The sequence below is a fragment of the Rhinopithecus bieti genome, unplaced genomic scaffold (assembly GCF_001698545.2).
Source record: "Rhinopithecus bieti isolate Rb0 unplaced genomic scaffold, ASM169854v2 scaffold_17939, whole genome shotgun sequence".
NCBI classification, from domain to species: domain Eukaryota; kingdom Metazoa; phylum Chordata; class Mammalia; order Primates; family Cercopithecidae; genus Rhinopithecus; species Rhinopithecus bieti.
In genome coordinates this window covers 1,559,559-1,574,667 of record NW_016809446.1, presented here as the reverse complement: position 1 = coordinate 1,574,667, position 15,109 = coordinate 1,559,559, and the positions used below count along the sequence as shown (strand labels likewise).

General features: G+C 39.3%; 1 pseudogene; it reads left to right on the top strand.

Annotated features, from left to right (window-relative positions):
• LOC108540331 (heat shock cognate 71 kDa protein pseudogene) overlaps window positions 1-11,016 on the top strand; it is a 30,769-nt pseudogene extending 19,753 nt beyond the window's left edge.
• Window positions 11,017-15,109: the final 4,093 nt, after the last annotated feature.

Below are 15,109 nucleotides of genomic sequence, written 5' to 3'. Positions count from 1 at the left end.
CATTTGCTTATCTGTAAAGGATTTTATTTCTCCTTCACTTATGAAACTTAGTTTGGCTGGATATGAAATTCTGGGTTTAAAATTCTTTAAGAATGTTGAATATTGGCCCCCACTCTCTTCTGGCTTGTAGAGTTTCTGCCGAGAGATCTGCTGTTAGTCTGATGGGCTTCCCTTTGTGGATAACCTGACCTTTCTCTCTGGCTGCCTTTAATATTTTTTCCTTCTTTATCACTTTGGTGAATCTGACAATTATGTGTCTTGGAGTTGCTTTTCTCGAGGAGCATCTTTGTGATGTTCTCTGTATTTCCTGAATTTGAATGTTGGCCTGCCTTGCCTCATTAGGGAAGTTCTCCTGGGTAGTATCTTGAAGGAGTGTTTTCCAACTTGGTTCCATTCTCCCCGTCACTTTCAGGTACACCAATCACACATAGATTTGGTCTTTTCACATAGTCCCATATTTGTTGGAGGCTTTGTTCATTTCTTTTACTCTTTTTTCTCTAAACTTCTCTTCTCACTTCATGTCATTCATTTTATCTTCAATCACTGATACCCTTTCTTCCACTTGATCGAATCAGCTTCTGAAGCTTGTGCATGTGTCACATAGTTCTCATGTCATGGTTTTCAGCTCCATCAGGTCATTTAAGGACTTCTCTACATTGTTTATTCTAGTCAGCCATTCGTCTAATCTTTTTTCAAGGTTTTTACCTTCTTTGCAATGGGTTTGATCATCCTCCTTTAGCTTGGAGAAGTTCGTTATTACTGATAGTCTGAAGCCTTCTTCTCTCAACTCGTCAAAGTCATTCTCTATCCAGCTTCGTTCTGTTGCTGGCGAGGAGCTGCGTCCCTTTGGAGGAGAAGAGTTGCTCTGACTTTTAGAATTTTCAGCTTTTCTGCTCTGGTTTCTCCCCATCTTTGTGGTTTTTATCTATCTTTGGCCTTTGATGATGGTGTCATACAGATGGGGTTTTGGTGTGGATGTCCTTTCTGTTTGTTTGTTAGTTTTCCTTTTAACAGTCAGGACCTCACCTGCAGGTCTGTTGGAGTTTGCTGGAGGTCCACTCCAGACCCTGTTTGCCTGGGTATCACCATCAGAGGCTGCAAAACAGCAAAAATTGTGGAACAGCAGATGTTGTTGCCTGATCCTCCCTCTGGAAGCTTCGTCTCAGAGGGGCACCCAGCTGTATAAGATGTCAGTCGGCCCCTACTGGGAGGGGTCAGGGACCCACTTGAGGAGGCAGTCTCTCCATTTCAGATCTTAAACTCCATGCTCAGAGAATCACTACTCTTTTCAAAGCTGTCAGACAGGGAAGTTTTCATGGGTTTTCATCTATAAGAGACATCCACGGGAAAGCAGCCTTGTCAGTGAGAGAATATATAACCTATTTGTTGTCAGGCTGTTTTGATTTGGAGTGCTAGCTTTTCTACTGAGCTGTCTAGCTCCCCTCCTCCTGGAGATACTGAGGATATCTCTCCATGTGTCCGTAGTCTTTTATACTACTTGCAGCTTCTCTTGGTTCATGCTACCCAGAGTAAGCTCCTTACATTACTTCTAGACAACTCTGCCTGTTGCATCACAGATATTTCTCAGGTATGTCTATATGTGGGTTAAATAAAATATTTTGTATTACAAAATGCAGGACATTTCCATAAATTTCTGTGATGGAAGATATGGAAATAGTTTCAGCCTGATAATATAACTTTAATTTTATTCATGACTGAGTTTATGACATTTCATATAATCTTCTGAGGAAAAAAACTAAGCTTCTGAGTGTAGGAGGGTTTTCTGTTATCAAAATTTTTTAATGATATTGTTCTTTGCAGCAATTGTAGATTGCTTTGCAACTGCACTTGGTTTATAAATCTCTATAATCTTCCCACATGTCTCCGAAAACCTTTCTTTTAACTTTGTCCAATTAAAAACCCAGTCATAAATAATCTAAAATAGAACATGAACTAACTAAAAGAATAAAAACTGGGCCCCGATTTAGAACTCTTTTTAATAGATGAGGTAATTTTAAGCCAGTTTCCCCCTTATTTCTTCCTTTAGGTCAGCCACCTGGCAACAATGGGTGAAGACAGTTTTAGGAAGTCTTAAAACTGCTACTTAATGTTTACTGATTATTTGTAATATTAACGAAAGCTCCTCTCTTATGTCATACCCTACTGTGAATTAGTCGGCCAAAACAACTCTCACTACTCTCAGCTCTAAGTAACCTATAAAACTGAGAGAAATAATTTAATTCCCTAAAAGTTGTTGAAGCTCTCCATATATACCCAGAAAATATCTGAAGGGGAAACCTTAAGGACTCTGAAATAAAGAAGACCCTATGCAGAAAATCACTACTCCTTTCTTTAAGTCTGTTAGCATTGGCGATCATTCTTCATACAGCTTTCAAAAAACCCCTATGAGCACCTATATACCCGGATTATACTACGGTTAAGAAAGTGGGCTATAGTGGTCATGAAAATGCACACTTCAGATCTTGTCTTGTTGGGATGAGTGAATTTGGTGGGAGCAACCCTCTACTGTTGGCTGCTCTGGATCTACCACCAGGCTTTCAGCTGAGTCCCATGCTTTCTGCGTAAATTGGGCCCAGAGGCAATAACTGAGCCATACTAAACTGTTCATTCAAATCTGGCTGCCCATGAAATGAGGGATTTCTCTGTGGGCAACTTTGGCTGGAGGACATTCGCATCAACCTGACCTGAAAACTCCTTAGACCTGCTTCATGAACAATTCAACTTTTTCCTCCAGCGCCCTTCACAGCACAGATATCATAGGCTCATGTAACATCAAATGTAGTCTGAAGTTTCTTCCTGATTACTTCTGCTCCTGAACAATTCACTTTTTTTCTCCAGACCCCTCCACAGATATCATAGGCTCATGTAATATCAGATATAGTCTGAGGTTTCTTCCTGATTACTTCTGCTCCTCTCCTTTATCTTTCATTGCTGTTTCCCCAATAAATCTCTTGCTTGCACCTTTAATTCCATCTTAGCATCTGCTTCTTGGAGGACTCAACAAAACATATGCTTGTTCTTTCAGTGTCATACTGAACTTCCTCCCATTCACTCTGCTGCAGCATGTACAATGATATTTATTGTTTCTAAAGCATGATAAATTGTTTCTACCTCAGAGGCTTTGCACAGGCTATCCTGGATTTCCATGGGACATGGCTACTGAGGGCTATTTGGGATTCTCATGGGCTACTGAGGATTCTAGTTATCCACCACCTGGGGGAGGATTGAGACTCATCACTGAACAGAGGGGCTAGGTTGTCAATAAATATTTTTCTAGGGAAGAGGTACTAGTAATATGTCAAATGAACATTCCAAACATGAATTCCAAATATTAATATTCCAAATTTAAGGACATCTTGAGATAGTATACTTTCATTATACAACTGCATACAATTTATATATATACAATTTCAATAAGTTTGGGAGTATAAGTATTTTTGGTTACATGGATGAATTTTATAGCAGTGAAGCCTGCGATTTTAGTGCACCTATCAACTGAGTAGTGTACATTGTACCCAATAAGTAGGTTTTTTTTTTACTCCCTCACTCACCTCCCATCCTTCCCTTTTCTGAATCTCCAATATCCGTATATCATTTTGTATGCTTTTGAGTAACCATAGCTTAGCTCCCACTCATAAATGAAAACATAGGGTATTTGGTTTTCAATTCCTGAGTAACATCAGTTAGTATAATGGCCTCCAGCTCCATCCAAGTTGCTGCAAAAATCATTATTTCATTCTTTCTTATGGCTGCGTAGCCTTCCGAAGTGCACCACATTTTCTTTATCCACTCATTGGTTGATGGGCACTTAGGTGAGTTCCCTATGCTTGCACTGTGAATTTTGCTGTAACAAACATACATGTGCAGATGTCTTTTTGATATAATGACCTCTTTTCCTTTGGGCAGATATCCAGTAGTAGGTTTTGCTGGATCATATGGTAGATCTACTTTTAGTTCTTTGAGAAATCTCCATACTGTTTTCCATAGAGGTTGTACTAGTTTACATTCCCACCAGCAGTGTAAAAGTGTTACCTTTTTACCACATCCATGCCAACGTCTATTGATTTTTGATTTTTTAATAGGCCATTCTGGCTGGGGTAAGTTGATATCTTATTGTGATTTTAATTAGTATTTCCCTGATGATTAGTAATGTTGAGTAATGAGCAATATTGATTAGCATTTTTTTCATATGTTTACTGGCCATTTTTATGTCTTCTTTTGAGAAGTGTCTATTTAAGGAATTTGCTCACTTTTGATGGGATGATTTGTTTTTTTTTTTTTTTGTTTTTTTTTTTTTTTTTGCTGATTTGTTTGAGTTCCTTGTAGACTCTGGATATTAGTCCTTCTTCAGATGCACAGTTTACAAATATTTTCTTTCATTCTGTGGGTTGTCTGTTTACTCTGATGATTATTTTTTTGTTGTGCAGAAGCATTTTAGTTTAATTGGGTCCTATTTATTTATTTTTGTTTTCTTTGCATTTGCTTTTGGAGTCTTAGTCATAAATTCTTTGCCTAGGCCAATGTCCAGAAGAATTTTTCCTAAGTTTTCGTCTAGATTACTTATGGCTTCAAATTTAAGTCTTTAATCTATCTGGAGTTGATTTTTGTATCTCAAAAGAGAGAGATTCAGTTTCATTCTCCTACATGTGGCTATTCAGTTTACCCAGCACTATTTATTGAAGAAGGCGTCCTTTTCAAAATATTTCTTGTACACTTTGTCAAAGATTCGTTGGTTGTAAATATTTGGCTTTATTTCTGGGTTCTCTATTCTGTTCCAGTGGTTTATGTACCTGTTTTTCTACCAGAACCATGCTGTTTTGGTTACTATAGCCTTGTAATATAATTTGAAATTATGTAATGTGATGTCTCCAGGTCTGTTCTTTTTTGGTTAGAATTGCTTTAGCTAGTCAGGCTCTTTTTTGGATCCATATGAATTTTAGGATTTTTTTCTAATTCTGTGAAAAATTATATTGGTATTTTGATGGGAATTGCATTGAGTCTGTAAATTGCTTTGGGCAGTATGACCATTTTCATAATATTGAATTTTCCAATCTATGAGAATGGGATGTATTTCCGTTATTTGATGCGATGTCATTTTTTGTTTTTGTTTTTTTTTTTTTGTTTTTTAGCAGTGCTTTGTATTTCTCCTTGTAGATATCTTTAATCTCCTTGGTTCTTGGTTAAGTATATTCCTAGGATTTTTTTTTTTTTATTGTTGTGCTTTTTTTTGTTTGTTTGTTTGCAGCTTTTGTAAAAGGGATTGAATTATTGATTTGTTTCTCAGCTTGATCATTGTAGGTATATAGCAGTGCTACTGGTTTGTGTACATTGATTTTGCAACCTAAGATTTTACTGAATTCATTTATCAAATCTAGAAGTCTTTTAGAGGAGTCTTTAGAGTTTTCTAGGCATATTATTATATCAGTGGCAAACAGAAAGAGTATGACTCCTTCTTTTCCAATTTGAATGCACATTATTTCTTTCTCATGCCTGATTGTTCTGGCTAGGACTTCCAATACTATGTTGAATAGAAGTGGTGAAAGTGGGCATCCTTGTCTTGTTCTAGTTCTTAGCAGAGATGCTCTCAACTTTTCCCCATTCGGTATGATACTACCTGTGGGCTTGTCATAGATGGCTTTTCTTATTTTAAGGTATGTTACTCCTATGCCTAGTTTGTTGAGAGTTTTTATCATAAGGGATGCTAGATTTTATCAAATGTTTTTGATGTATCTATTGAGATGATCATATGATTTTGTTTTAATTCTGTTTACTTGGCAAATCATATTTCTTGCCTTGCATATGTTGAACCATCCCTGAATTCCTGGGATAAAATCCACTTGATCATGGTGAATTCTTTGATAGTATTTTGTTGAAATTTTACATCTATGTTCATCAGGGATATTGGCTTGTGGTTTTCTTTTTGTTGTTATGTCTTTTTCTGGGTTTGGTATCAGGGTAATACTGGCTTCATATCATGAGTTAGAGAGGGTTCCTTCTTTCTCAGTCTTTTAGAAATGTTTCAGTAGGATTGGTACCCATTCTTTAAAAGTCTGGCAGAATTTTGCTATAAATTCATCTGGCCCTGAGCTTTTGTCTTTGCTCAGAATTTTTTTTATTACGGATTCAATCTCATTGCTTGTTATTGCTCTGTTCAGGGTTTCTATTTCTTGAGCTAGGAGGGTTTTATGTTTCCAGGAATTTATCCATTTCCTCTAGATTTTCTTCTTCATGTGTATCTATGTGTCCATAGTAGTCCTATAAACTTTTGTATTTCTGTGGTGTCAGTTGTAATGTATCCATTTTCATTTCTAGTTGAGTTTATTTGAATCTTCTCTCCTTTCTTGATTAATCTAGCTAATGTTCTATTGACTTTGTTTATCTTTTTAAGTAACCAATTTTTCATTTCATTGATCTTTTGTAATTATTTTGTTTCAATTTCACTTAGTTCTGCTCTGATCTTTGTTATTTTTTTCTTTTGCAAACTTTGGGTTCTGTTTGTTCTTGTTTTCTATTTCCTTGAGTTGTGATGTCAGGCTACTCATTTGTGATGTTCCAGACTTTTTGATGTAGGCATTTAGTGCCATAAACCTTCCTCTTGCCATTGCTTTATCTCTATCCCAGAATTTTCATAACTTGTGTTACTATTATTCATTTTGAAAATTTTAAATTTCCATATTAATTTCATTGTTAACCCAAAAATCATCCAGAAGCTGATTCTTTTATTTCCATGTATTTGTACAATTTTGAGGGATCCTTTTGGAGTTGATTAGTTTTGAAGTTGACTAGTTTTATTCCTCTGCAGTCTGAGAAGATAGTTGATATGATTTCAGTTTTTAAAAATGTATTGAGACTGTCTTGTGACCTACTTATGATGTATCTTGAAGAATGTTCTGTGTACTAATGAGAAGAATGTACATTCTGCAGCTTTTGAGTAGAATGTTCTGTAAATCTCTGTTAGGTCCATTTGTTCTAGAGTGCAGTTTAAGTCCAGTGTTTCTCTGTTGACTTTCTGCCTCGGGCTGTCAGTGGAGTGTTGAAGTTCCCAACTATTGTGTTGCTATCTATTCTTTTAGGTGTAGTAGTAATTGTTTTATGAATCTAGAAGCCCCAGAGTTAGGTGTATTTACACTAAGGATTTAAAATTTTCTTGTTGCACTGATTTTTTTTATCATTGTATAATGATTTTCTTTAAAATATGTATCTATTTAGAAAATTTTCATTCATATTTTCAATTATTTTTAAAGTTTCTTTATGTTGGTTTTCAGCTTTCTCTTGTAAGTCCCTGAGAAATTTAATAATCGACATTTTCAATTTTTATCTGATATTTCAAAGATTTCATTTTGATTTAGATATATTGCTGGAGAGCTAGTTAGACCTTTTGGGGTTGTTATAGAATCCTGTTTTGTCACATTGCCAGAATTATTTTTCCAGTTCCTTCTCATTTGGATAAACTCTTTCTTCTAATTGTCTTTGAATTTATTTTGTTTTCACTTTTAAAATTTCTTTTATTTCTCCTGAGGATGCGACTTTACAATTATATTTTATTGTAACATAATTGGGCTCTAGGTGCTTTCAGGTGTGAAGACTCTGTATGAGTTCCTTGGTTGGAGAGAGTCTTTGTAGGATGGCTTTATCAGATGCTGGTTGTACTAGCAATGTGCTCAGTGTGTGAGCAGGTTCACTGTCTCCTCTGGGGTTGGAATGGCAGAGTTCCCTTGAAACTTATCTCATTCCCCAGTGATGTGCACTTATTTATTTCCCCAGTATTTTATTTATTGGGTTGAATAGTTCAGGCTTTAGACCAATAGGGGAGGTGTCCATGGATAAAAACTTGCTATGCCTAAAGCAGGTGAAAAATGCAATACCCAATGGTGATCAAAGGTCCCAGCCTTGACAGAGGCAGCAAGAGGATCTCTCAGTGAAAATTGCTAAGATCTTTTTAGGGTGAAGGTAGGGAGCCATCTTAGCTCCCCTGCTGGAGCAGAAGAAAGTAATCCATCTCCCATTCTGACTCTGTGTTCCAACTATTCAGATCAGACAGACATCTCTTGCCATTGACAAGAGTACTGGTTTTCCATGTAGAGAGCGTTTTTGACTCTACCTTTTGTTTAAGCCTGAACCTGGAGGGCACTTTTCCTTTGGGAATGCATTTAGTCTGAAGTGTTCCAGAGAGGCTATCTACAGATGCAACCATGCTGAGCTCCTATGAGAGAAGCCCCAGTTATGTTTGCAGTGGTGGGTGAGGGAGCGAAGAGGCGCCCTTCTTCAAGACCCTTCATAAGCACCAGAGCTGTCTGACTATTGGGTTAGACCTGCAGACTTGCCCCGCTGAGCCCAGCACTGGCACTTCTGCCTCTTCTGAAAGAAACTTCCTACAAATGAAAAGTTCTGTGATTTAAGGCCTGCTGTCTCTGTATTTTTTTGTCCCACAGGGTGTCCTCTCAATTTAGTGCATTCCTGCTTTCCCCAGGAGTCAGAGTCCCTGAGGGACAAGTTACTGTGAACACTGTTGTTCCTTTGGTTCTAGCTGACCGGTGGGGCTGCCACACACCAGGATGGTGCTGGGGAATGTCTGCAAGCAATCCAGTGGTGTGACCTGTCCTCAGGTCTCCCAGCAGTGGGTACCAGCACCAGCTTTGATGTGGGTGGCAGGGGAGTGATGTAGACTGTGAGATTTCTTGGTTATGAATAGTCTTAAGGTGTTGGCTTTCTTAAATGCTAGTTTTAGTACTAATGAATAGTCACATTTAGTACTAATGAATAGTCACATGGACAGACTCAGGGCCTCCTGGTTAGCCAGGGTGAGGTAGGCAATGGTGGTAGCTGGAGTCATGCACAAGTTTTCTCTTTCCTGGGTGCTGTTATTCATTTTGCAGATTCTGTAATGGACAGTGTCAGTTAGCCTCCAGCTAGAAGGTGGCATTTGCAAAAGACTACCAGCTGTGGTGGTAACACTGGGATTTGTATTTGCCCTGTGTTACCTAGGGGAGGTACTCTTGTGTCTCAGGCAATAGGCAAAGCTATAGAGCTGCCAAAAGCTTAAATCCTTTGTCTTAAGCTACCAGTGTGGGTAGAAGGGCAAAGCCAGGTGGTGGTTGGATTAAGCAGCAGTCCTAGTGGGGATTAGAGGACAGTTCTCTGACCGTGATGTTCTAGAGGGGGAGTGCAGCTGCCTCTGCTGTACACAAGTGTTTGTATGAGGAGTGGCGAGTAGCAGGTTTCAGTAAGCCCCATCTACTACCCACACACTTGGCAAGGCAGGTCTCATATCCGCAGTGTTCCACGAACAGCAGCTAGCTAGGTTTTAGGCAGTCTGCACTCAGAACACAAAACTGCCCCAGGCCATAAGTCATCCCCACGAAGATACAAACCAAAATTTTCAGACCATGCCCCTCCTCGTCTACCCACAAAGCAGGGACACCCAGCTCCTGCACCTATGACTACATCCCACTTCCCACTCACCCCTTGGTTCTGGCCAATGGGGTTCATCCCCACTTGAGATTATATCATGAATCTCAGCTGGGAGGTTCTTTCCACCTGTTGTGCCAGGAATTTGTGGGTTCTTGGTCTCGCCGACTTCAAGAATGAAGCCGCGGACCCTCGTGGTGATTGTTAAGAGTTCTTAAAGATGGTGTCCAGAGTTTGTTCCTTCAGATGTTCAGATGTGTCTGGAGCTTCCTCCTTTTGGTGGGTTCCTGGTCTCACTGACTTCAGGGGTGAAGCTGCAGACCTTCGCAGAGAATGTTACAGCTCTTAAGGTGGCACATCTGGAGTTGTTCATCCCTCCCGGTGGGTTCATGGTCTGGGTTCATGGTCTATGCTGTCTGTAGCAGTGAAGCTGCAGACCTTTGCAGTGAGTGTTATAGCTCAAAAAGGTGGCACAGACCCAAAGAGTTAGCAGCAGCAAGACTTATTGCGAAGAGCAAAAGAACAAAGTTTCCACAGCGTGGAACCAGACCCAAGCAGGTTGGCACTGCTGGCTCAGGCAGCCTGCTTTTATTCCCTTATCTGACACCACCCACATCCTGCTGATTGGTCCATTTTACAGAGAGCTGAGTGGTCTATTTTACGGAGCTGATTGGTCCATTTTACAGAGAGCTGGTTGGTCCATTTTGACAGGGTGCTGATTGGTGCATTTACAATCCCCTGAGCTAGGCACAAGAATGCTGATTGGTGCATTACAATCCTCTAGCTAGACATAAAAGTTCTCTAAGTCCCCACCAGATTAGCTAGATACAGAGTGCTGATTGGTGCATCCACAAACCCCGAGCTAGGCGCAGAGTGCTGATTGGTGCATATACAATCCTCCAGCTAGACACAGAAGTTCTCCAAGTCCTCACCCCAGTCAGAAGCCCAGCTGGCTTCCCCTAGTGAACTGCTGGGCCTGGGTCTGGGGCAGAGATGTCCCTCAGTCCCATTTTGTGTACCCGCACTCCTCAGCCCTTTGGCCATAGATGGGACTGGGTGTGGTGCGGAGCAGGGGGCGGTGCCCTTCGGGGAGGCTCAGGCTGGCAGCCCAGGGAGAGGGGGCTCGGAGCCTCTGGCATGGTGGGCTGCAGTTCCCCAGCTCTGCCCTGCCGGTAGGCAGCTGAGGCCCAGCGAGAATCCGAGCCCAGCGTGGGTGGGCCAGCAGCGCTGGGGGACCTGGTGCATTCTCTGCAGCTGCTGGCCCAAGTGCTAAGCTCCTCACTACCAGGGCCCGAGGCATCCACTGGCCACTCAGAGTACTGGGCACGCCCCGCCCGTGCCCACCCGGAACTTGTGCTGCCCCCTGAGAGTGGCGAACAGCCCCAGTTCCCGCCTGCGCCTCTACCGCCACACTTCCCTGCAAGCGGAGGGAGCCGGCTTCAGCCTAAGGCAGCCCAGAGAGGGGCTCCCACAGTGCAGTGCGGGCTGAAGGGCTCCTCAAGCATTGCCATAGTGGATGGGGAGGCAGAGGCGCCGAGAGAGAGGGCTGCTAGCACGTTGTCACCTCTTACTGTGACCACCACCTGAGTTAACTGGCCGACTTCTGCAAGGTCTTCTGTGAGGTAGGATCAGAAATAGCTTCCATCCATTTCCTCTGGAGACTGGGAGGGACATCCTGATGCCACTCCTCCTGTACTCCCCACCATGCTCTATATCCAGCTCCAGTGCTGGGTAGGGTTAAGGCCTTTCCCATGGCTTGGATTGCTAGGTGCTGTGGTAGCAGTGTGTATTCTGCAGTTTATCCCTCCTCACACTCTGTCTAGCTCATGGTGTAGGCTGCAGCCCACCGCTTCTTCTATAGAGTCTGTGGTTTCTTTCAGTATTCCTGTTACATTCTTGTGTTGCTTCTTGGAACAAAGTTCACAGCATGAATCTCTAGACACTATTTTGTCTTTCCAAGTGGGAGAGTCGTGCTAACAATGCCTCCAATTGGTCATCTTGTTTGACTGTTGCATTCAAGAAACTTCTAACAGATGAATTTCAGGCCGAAGGAGGGACACCCCAGAAGGAAGATCTAAGATGGAAGGAAGAATTATAAATACTGAAGTTGCTCAATGAATAAGTTAATAAAGCAAAACCTTCATAAAATGATACAAATAGTAATGGCTAAGCTGTAGAATTTTTAAAAAGCAGAAGTAAAAATATTGATCAAAAATAATTTTAAGACATCATTTATCTGAAAGAGTGGGCAGACGGACTTGCAAAGATTCCAGGAACTGGCTAGCTTGCCCGAGTCCACCGTCTCTGCAGTCTTGTGAGTTCCTCAGGCTGACATGACAAGGGTTCTACAGGCTGTAACAGAAAGCTTTTATGATTGGTGAAAGTACTTCCCAAAATAATCACTCTACTTTTGGTATCCATAAAGCTAAGTAAGCCATTTTTTTTCAGTATCACCAACATGATATTGTTATTATTTTTTAAATAATGAGACTAATGATTTTCTTACTGTTACTGTTAGTAATACATTCCAGTATTCTCTAGCTTTTTAAAAATTTAGAATATTTTACTTTACCATTAGAGAACAAAACACATTGTTTCCTTTTATCAATGAATTTTTTTCTCTAATGGTAAAGTAAAATATTCTAAATTTTTAGAGTATTTTAATGGTCATTACTTAAATTCTCAGGCTTGCATTTTCTCAGTTTATAAAATGTGAACCATGATATATATTGAAGATAAAATAGATGAGTTAATCTTATTTAGAAAGGTGCCATAGCAAGCCTTATAAATATCAGCTATTATTATTTGATTTTCTTTGGTTAAAATGTTTCATTTTATTTATCCTTTAAACCTACTGCCCACTCTAAGTATTTGTCACATAAAGAAACCTTATTTTCTTGCATACAATTTTAAAAGCAATCGTAAAATTATTGCATGTATTGTTTTTAATCAACAGAACAATACATTTATCATAGTTGGATGAAATGTAGTTTATCATTTAATTTGTTTCTGTCAAAACATACCCGTGGTAACAAAAACTTTTTTTTCTTATTTATTACATAGTCTTTTCACCTTTCAATCAATTTACTCTGGCCTTCTCTAGAGAGAATGTTTCAATTAATGGTTTTAGAGAAGTTGTTTCCAACTATTGATTAGCAGTCAAACTTGTCTCAGCAATTTTTAGAATACCAGACTAGGTCTGGGATGGAATTGACTCAGAATCTGAAAAGTAAAGTCTTTCTCTTACAAGTGGTAATGGTGCTTGACAGCAACTTTCTTTTAGGAGAAACTAAATTAAAGTGTGTGATTTTAGAGAGGATACAATTATTTTTTCTTTCCTTTCTACTAAATGATCAGAACCCTAGAGTGTGATAGTTCACATTTTTCCATTACTTTTCCCTCAAGCTACCAGATGTATATCTGATTTACAATTTTATGCAGTGATTTTCAGAAAAATTTATTGTGTTTTCTTCGAGGATTCAAAGCTATAGGCAGCTTTAGTATCATCCATGCCAAACACTCATTTTCTTGTACAGAGAGACTGCAACTTGCCCATGCTGATGAGCTCAGAGATGAACCCAGAAGCTCCATGTCCACACTCCATGCTTTAGTTGGGTTGCGTTACCCTGAGTCAGCAACAGGAAGCCAGAGAGCAGTAATGGTAATGATGTTAACTGAAATCTTTCTTAACACGTGCCAGCCATAGTTCTAAGCCCTAAACTCATTTACTCTTTACAGTAACTATGAGGTTAGTACTGTTGTTTTCCTCATGGTAATACTGAGAGAAACGAAGTGTAAATACTTTGCCCAACGCCCCACAGCTAGGAAATGGTAGAACAGGGATTCCAACCCAAGCAGTTTGTCTCTACAGTCTATGCCTTATCACACTTAAAATAGAATCTAAAATTGTTGATAATCCTCAGAAGATCGCATTCACTCCTGTCACTCACCATCATCATTCACCATCATCAAGATGCACTGGCCATTTTATTTCTCTAGGTTTGCTAAATGGCTCAGGGTCATTTCACTTATTGTTTCCTCCTTCTGGAAGATTGGGATACTCTCTTTTTTCCTCCTCAAATTAAACATATACTGGGAAAAAAGGAGAGATAAAAGCATAAACCAAGTGTAGTTATTTCTGAATTTGTTGCTGAAAGAGAACTTCTGAGTCCTGTTTCTCCTGTAGACATGGAAACTGAAGCCCACACAAATAAAGGTCATTCAGTTAGTGTGAAAAAACAGACAGTAATATATCTTTTGATTTTCAGACTAGTGCTCCTTTCGCCTGCATTCTAAACATGTCAAATTGTTTCTTGAATATAAGGAAAATTTTACTGGACAACATTTGTAGTTTTCATTACACTTTAGCCTTCATATATGCAGAACTCTTTACTTATTACCTTCCGCCCTTTTACAAATCCTCACTATTCTCCTCCAGTTTTTCCTCTTATTTTTCTCCTCTTTCTCCTTTTCCTATTATTTTTTGTTCTCAATGCTGCATTGCACATGGAACATTTGGAATTCTCATGCATTGCTGGTGAAAGTGTGAAATGCAGGTGGAGCCACTTTGGAAAATAATTTGACAGTTCCACGAAACTACTTAACACACACTTACTGTGACTTAGATCTTCCACTCCTAGTTACTTACGCAAGAAAATTAAAAGCCCATGTCCATACCCATTTTCTATATCTTTATTTAGCTATTGGCAATAGCTAAAAACTGGAAATAACCCAAATGTCCACTAATACGTGAACAAATGGACAAATAGATTCATGCAATAAGTTACTACTCAGTAATAAAAGGGAACAAACAATTGGTACACAATAGTTACACAAAAATGTAAATGCATTTCAAAATAATTATGTTAATTGAACAAAGCTAGATGAGAAAAAGTACAGTTTAAGATTCCATTTGTATAAAATGCTAGACAATGTAAATGAATCTATAATTTATAGTGGTAGAAAGCAAATAAGTATGTGTGTGGGGGTAAGAATTGGGCAGAGACAGGTAAAAGTAATATAAAATCTTGAAACTCTTTGGGTGGTGAGTTTTTAACAATTATTTTGCTTATAGTAATTGTTTTGATGGTGTACCCATATGCCAAAACTTAATACATTGTATAATTAAAATGTGAGCAGTTTATTATATAACAATTATATCTCAAGAAAACTGTCTTTTAAGAAAACATTTAGAAAAACTAAAAGTTTATTCCACCTGCCTGCCTTAGCTATTCTTTTATGTGTTAAAGTAATTTTTATCTAAAAAATTAATATTTGATTAAAAGTTCCCTTTCTCAAAGTGCCAGAGGGAAATGTAATCACCAGAGGAAAATGATCAGCAAATTAACCCTTTTATTACTTCAATGTAGTTTCTATTGTGGTAGACTTGACCACATGGGAAACTCTTGTTATTTATATTAGAATCAGTCTCAATCAGAGAGCCAAAATTCTAAAGTACCTACTCTTTTCACTTCACCTTCCTTTGTTCAAAATCGGCTATGAAATGCAAAGAAGGGTCATACCAGAGCCTTCTGGACAGGGAAAAAGGGAAGAGAAAATAAAACTAGTGTAGTGTTTGACTGTCCACTTTCCCAAGGTCTTTAGAGGATGGGAAAACCAGGGTAATGGGCTTCCAAGTAGGAGCTTCCCCCCAATCCACCTGTGCTACCACCATGTGAAA